This window comes from Trachymyrmex septentrionalis, unplaced genomic scaffold, assembly GCF_001594115.1.
Source record: "Trachymyrmex septentrionalis isolate Tsep2-gDNA-1 unplaced genomic scaffold, Tsep1.0 scaffold31, whole genome shotgun sequence".
In the NCBI taxonomy this organism is placed as follows: Eukaryota; Metazoa; Arthropoda; class Insecta; order Hymenoptera; family Formicidae; genus Trachymyrmex; species Trachymyrmex septentrionalis.
Genome location: NW_017305474.1, coordinates 1,297,371 through 1,304,262, shown reverse-complemented (window position 1 = coordinate 1,304,262; position 6,892 = coordinate 1,297,371). Strand labels below are relative to the sequence as shown.

At 36.6% G+C, this 6,892-nt stretch overlaps 1 protein-coding gene across 3 annotated transcripts in view; it reads left to right on the top strand.

Moving 5' to 3' along the window:
• Nucleotides 1-6,892, top strand: part of LOC108749694 (tyrosine-protein phosphatase 99A) — a 214,377-nt gene that overhangs the window by 80,858 nt on the left and 126,627 nt on the right. The gene's annotated exons all lie outside the window — the stretch shown is intronic.

Here is a 6,892-nt window from a genome sequence, read left to right as displayed (position 1 = left end):
TATATATATGGATCCTGAAATTTTTGTTTTTAATTTCTTCCTTCGCAAGAGCTGAAACTGGGAATACGCGTAATAATTTATTTTAACCTACTAATTATTTCAGTAATAATTCCACCTAATAATTGATCTAAAATCTTCGCGATAAGCGATATACTGATAGCGTAATTAGAGTTCAGCGATAGACTCTTAATTAGCTAAATTAATGTAGCATATTAATATCTGAAATGTTTAATCAATATTCTCATTATGGAGGGACGACGGTCAATAATTCAGTTACAATAATTTTATTATCCATTTCTAATAAACACGAGTTAATATATATTCCCTATTAAGATTTACAGTATAACCCATATAATTAAAATCAAAATTTGATGCATACGAGATTTTACGGTGCAGCAATGTAATATACGTACAATGTATTTACTGCACAATTTCTATTTTATCACATCGCGAAATTACACAAAAATGTTTTTCTGGAAATTTTACTGTAAATCTAAAATTAATACCTGTTTCCTCTTTGTTTCCTCTATGTAAACCGTAACGATAAATAGTTTTCAACGCGTAAATCGTTTGCACATTTTCATATGGATAGTGTAATAATTTACTGCTAATAAATATCTTTTGTCTCGAGAGAATATTTAACCGACATCTGTAAATGCGAGCGCGTCATCTGACATTTCGCGTTTTCGACGACGTCGGGTGAATTAATTTATCATTGGTTCGCTTGGGGGCTTGGCTGGGCATCAGCGAAACCGCGCAAAGTTCTGCCTGCTAACATAGGGTCCTCTCGTGCCGGCGATGCGAAAATAACAGAAACTCGTCGTCGCTATCACGGTGAGGAGAGACCAACTTGGATTATAATACATTGTTGCACGACAATGCCGACTCTCGGAGAACTTGTAATTAAATGAGCTACTTGCTGAAATCTCCGCTGACATTTCATTGCTCATCGACGAAGAGAGTAAATTAGGTTGTGAAACTTCCATGTATTTAAGACGATCGAACTGCTGCGCAATTTGCTGCCCCGCCAAGGCAATAATTAACCAACGGCCAAGCGTTAAACAACGGAAATAAGATATCTAAACCGAATAAGCCTTAATTCATTTTATTTTATTGTTTTTTAATTTTATTTATGGAAATATTGAAATAAACTAAGTGAGAATATGAAATGTTTATTTATCTCACAAAAATAAAATATATCTTCTCTATAGAATATTTTATTTGTATAAATAACATTTTTTTAATTTCAAAATTGGATCTTATTTTTATTATGTATGTGATAAAAATATATGTAATAAAAAATAAAAAAAATTAAACATTATCTTTCTAAATCAATTTCAAGATAATTATTAATTATAAAAAAAAGGAAATTTTCCTTAGGATATATTCTTAAATTCTTATTCTATTCTTAAATATCATAATTACCTTCAATTTGATCTGTAATTAATCTGTTAATTTAAAAGCAGCATTGAAAATTGTTATTCTCTGATGTAAGTCCCACACGTAACAAACAAATAGTCAACAAAAGTCATAACAATAATCGCATAAATGGACTTTGTTTAATAACAGTTCATCGATTCTAAAAAAAAATATATTTATTTAAAAAAAAAATCGATTTATTCGTTATTCTTCCATAGGCAGAAAGTTGAATAATATAATATTATAATAAACTACATAAAATAATATATATCTGGTGAGCTTTGCAGCGAATTGTTATAAAAATGACTCATACTCGCACTTTGTCACAAATTTTTGTTGAATTAAACGAACGTGTTACTGCTGATTCTAATTCTCTAGTTCCTTTTTATCTACTTTCTGTAGCACAACTTTCAAGCACAAAGCTCTAACTCTAAGCGTAAAGCGCGTTTTTAAATAATAAATTTAAAAGTAGGCCTTATTTAGTGCTGGATCGTATTCGGCTCAGGTACCTTATAAAACATTTCCTCGATAGCTTCAATGAATTTTAAATATGCACTAAGCGTATACTAATCGAACATATAGACCAATCGACGGTACGATCGCACGAGTTATCCATGGAATCGTAAATTCGTGAGGCGCGATAGTTGACGCAGCCTGGTCAGTCATTTTTCAATTTGGTACGCGATTGTGTCACTTTCCGTTTTGCTATCTTTGGCTCCATTTTCCCACGTTTATTTTTTCAACTGCAACTTCGCCGATAGAGGGAGAGAGAAGAAGATATATATATATATATAAAGATAGAGGGAGGGAGGGGGAGAGGGTGGCAGGGAGCAACAGGGATAGATAAATGGCTAGGAAGAGAGGAAGAGAGAGAGAGAGAGAGAGAGAGAGAAAGGAATATCGGCGCTCACGTCGCTCGTTTTGGCGTACAAAAGTTATTATCACCGCGGCATCCAATATTCGTGAAAACTGATTTTTGAGTCAACTCCACCGGTCGAGTTGGTATTTGCTTTTTATATTGGCCGAATTTGATACGCGACACCGATATTTTATTATTTACTTATGCGTATGTATATGCATGAGAGAGCGAAAGGGCGTTCGCGCTCTCGCGATACACGCATGAACGCATCGCGCGCGCGCGCGTATGGTGGATCCATCCACGCATCGACGAACGATGAGAATTTATGAGTAAACGCGTAGCATACGCGTGGGTGTACATGCGTACAGCGTAGACGACCAGACGCTCGCCGTGGCATGTATATCCGTCGCACATGCATTGCGCTCCGCGTAATCGGTACGCACTCTCCGCAGCTGCGACGATTTGCGCATCGCATTCGACGATGGATCGATCGATCGTATCGATCGTATAATAGAGATACGGAGATTATTCGACGATATTTTATACGAGTGTTGGGTGCAAAATGCACGAAATAATTAAACCACGCTGATTTCTTGATAGATTTGTTCACGCTGGAGGACAAGCGAATTTTAAGAGGCATTAATTGTCTCTTCAGCGCGGTAGTGCGTATTATTTGCGAAGAAATTTGAAAACGTTTCTTTCTTTAGAAAGAATTCAAATTATATCGGGGTTTTGCAATCTGTCGATGTTTAATGAATCATAATTGAAAATAGATTTTTTCCTTCAATCAACTTTGAATATTACGATGAAAATAGTTAAATGAGTTAGTTTTTTAAAATCTCTGGCGATTTCATAAAATCGCTGGTTTATTCTGGTCAACGTGTAAAAAATTCAAATTTCTTGTAATACAATTATCTGTGATTTTTATATACATATAGAGTCAGCGAGTGTATTTAACTTTAGATTTTTATTGCGTCTACCCACGTAAATATAATTCTGACAAAAAAGCACCATTGATTTGCTAAAAAAAAAAAAAAATAAATAAATAAATAAATAAAAAAAGAAAAATCACTAAACAATTATTTTAACATGTCACATATAATCGAGCTTGCAAAGTCAATGTGTTTGTCGAGAATTACTCGAGTACGAGAACGGCAAAGATTTCCTTTGGCTTTTGTACCTTTTGCCGTGCGTGTTTGATTTTTTACAACTGCACCCTCGCCCGTAGAAAAGCGCATTCGACGGGTCATCGCGTCCATTCTGCATACCTGCACACCCGTGCAACGCCGCGGCGTTTGACAAAAAGGGCAAAGATAGAAAGGGATGCCGCGCTCTAACGGACGCCACTTTACAAACACGGGACAATCGAATCGTGTACCGCCTTTACGAGGTAATAATGCCTCCACCGATGCGCGCGCGCGTGCAACCCCGTGTTGCAAGCAATAAAATAAATTTCCTCGTCCCCTCTCAAATGACCGTAGTAGCGCGCGACTTGACGACCTCAAAAAAGCTCTCTCTGTACATTCAAAGATACTCCCAAAGGTTTTCCCATGGAAAATTTCTCTTCGTCGGAGATCGAGATGGAAGCTGGAGCTTTTTAGTATCTCTCTCGTTGCTGTTTTCCAGATATTTCGAAGGTACGGCACACGGCGACCACTCATAATAGGTTGCTGTAGCCTCATTATCGTCCCGCACGCTTGTTAGCTTAGAAGGAAAAGGGATCCGACGGTCTGACTCGGACTCGGACTCCAACATAGTACAGCAACCGACTCTGAAAGCCGTTTGCAACGGTGGCATTTCACAGGCGAGAGCGGTATCTTCTAACGTCTAGTTCGCGTCGCCGGCGAATGGAGGACTCTGCGGGATTTTATAGCGAACTAAGCGCGAAATCCAAATCCACGCGCGTGAAGTTCAGCTCCGAAATTTGAAGCCCGGAGTTGTAGTAACGGAGGATGGGACAAACTGCTGTAGAAGTACACCCTGCGAGTCCTCATGTACACGCGCGAAATCGGGATTTCGACTTAAATCCCCCTTCTCGAATCCGTGGGAACGGATTTAAAATTAATCGTGTAATTCGTACACGGTCGTAAAGCGAGGGATAAACTTCCGCTTCTGCGTCGTAACAATGTCGCGATATATAGTATATATATATATATATGTATATAGTGATGCGATCTCGCATGAGCATCACTATCATCGTAAGATATACTTAAGGACAGTTTACCGCGTCAAGATCGGAATCGTTCGTTTTATTGTCGAGCTCGTGATTGCGCGACACGTGAATGCAGGTGAAGGATACATTTATCGTTACGAGATGCACCGCATCTCGCATGTTACATTGCGATATACCTCGCATATCGGCGTCACGATACCAAGTCTTATACAAATGTTTGCCCGTTATTCTCGTAGATCTGATGTGCCTATCGGTCACTGTTCGTCCGCGGGCGACAAATGTGTATACAACGTATCGGCATTACCTGCATTTGCCGAGTTTGACGCGACACGACGGGCGCGGCGGGGTGTATCGCCGTCCTTTTGTAGGGAAAGGGTTTTACAAGGGCCGTTATATTGCGGTGTACATACATACGGTATGCTGTCCTTCAGACCGCGGTGAATATCGTTTATTGGTTGGCTACCGCCGATAAGCCAAACGTTAGTCACTCGTTCGTGTCGAAGTCCGACCGCAAACAAGCCGCAGGCCGTCATTTGGTGCCGTTGTCTTCCCTTTCTCGTTCCCTCGGATAAACCTCGCTTTGACGAGGGGTTCTCCATTTTTCATCTCCTCGACAACAACACGTCGACCATACAGAAAAAGGTCTCCGCTACGTAAATAAATCCATAGTAAGTTAATCCATCGCGGGGATTAAAACCCTCCAGGATAAAAACAATGCGGATTTCTATTATGCGCTCTATTCGGGAGGATGGCGAAATTATTGACAAGTTCAGTTTAGAAAAGCAGAGTGAAGAAGGCATTGTTCTTTTGTGAGGCATTTATTCTTAAAAAAATTGCAACATCCACGCGTATCTCGAGCAGAATATTAAATATAGTAAATAATAAAACAAGTGATGAATAACGAAATCTCGAAAGTTGAGAAATGTTTCATGGACGGAGTCGAAGCTCATTTTACTGGATAACGTTTATCACGACGCGCAATATTTAACAGCTTTAATTGCATAATGTTAAAGCTAATGTAAAAATATATGTATACGCGGGTGCTTCGTATGATAATTGATATTAATTCATGAATGTTCCTTGCGTGCGGCAAAAGCTTCATATTTGTCGGATATATATCAACGTATAATTTTCTGCTCGATTAAATCGTAAACATGCGAATAGAGACGGGATTTCAAAAACACCGCTGGTTTACATATATTAATATATACATATTTTTTCATTTTGATCCAATGTAATTAGTTTTCAAAATTGCACAGAGAGAACTGCATATCGAAAAAAAAAACATTGCTCGGAATGCCGAATAATATGTATAATAAATTTCACATGATAAACAAATCGACAAACAATATTTTGTCGATTTGTTTAGTATGTGTGTCGAATCACAATTATGACTCGCAATAACATTATCACGCATCGTTACTCTGTGGAAATTATTTCCGTCTATGTAGAAATGAATTTTAAGCGGCCACAGAACAACCGAGCGGCTTCTCACAGAGACATGCGCAACAACCGCGTATAATTTCGCAATTCCGATCCGCACGACCGTCTTACGATGATTTAATAGCGAACGAAAGTTGAAACGTTTATCTGAAATGGTCTCCAAGTTGAATTACACCCAAGGGATGACAAAACTGATACGACCAATCGGGGATAAAGAGACAGACTTCCCCGGAGACCATAAATCCGTACGCGTGTAAATTATTTTCGTTATTCTCCTAGCTACCACGCCATTTGCTTGTCGCAATTGCATAATAATTTAATGATAAAGAGTGCATCGGTGTTGCTTAATAACATCTTCGAGTTAACGTACATTGAAAAAAGAAACTGATAAATAGCTGATCGAATGTTAAGTGAAATAATTTTAATCAAATGTTTGTGATTAATATACGAAATAATTTTACTTTTTTAAATATAAGAAATAATTTACTTTAAATATTTAATAATTGTTAAAAACGATTGATTGTAATATTGTTTGGTAATAATGACTAAATATTTAGAAAAATAGAATTATTTTTTGTTATATTAACCGAATATTCAGTTAATAATTTTACTTTTGATTTTACGATTGAAATTATTTTATTCTACATTTGGTAGTTACTATCAAATCCTTTTTGCAGTATATATTTTATTACATTTATTATGAGAAATAATTATACTTTTCTGAATATTTAATAATTATTAAAAAATGGTTGACTATAATATATATTATTTTTGATAATTTCTAAATATTTAAAAAAGAAGAATTATTTTTTATTTGTTATATTAACAAAACATTCGATTGAAATTATTCCATTCTATATTCGATAACAATCATCATATACTTTTTCAGTATATAGGATAAAACCACTAGTTGTGTCGATCACTTTAAAAAAAAATTCTTATTTTTATCCAGAACAATATCGAACAATTAATAAAATTTAATAGTTATGATTGATCAT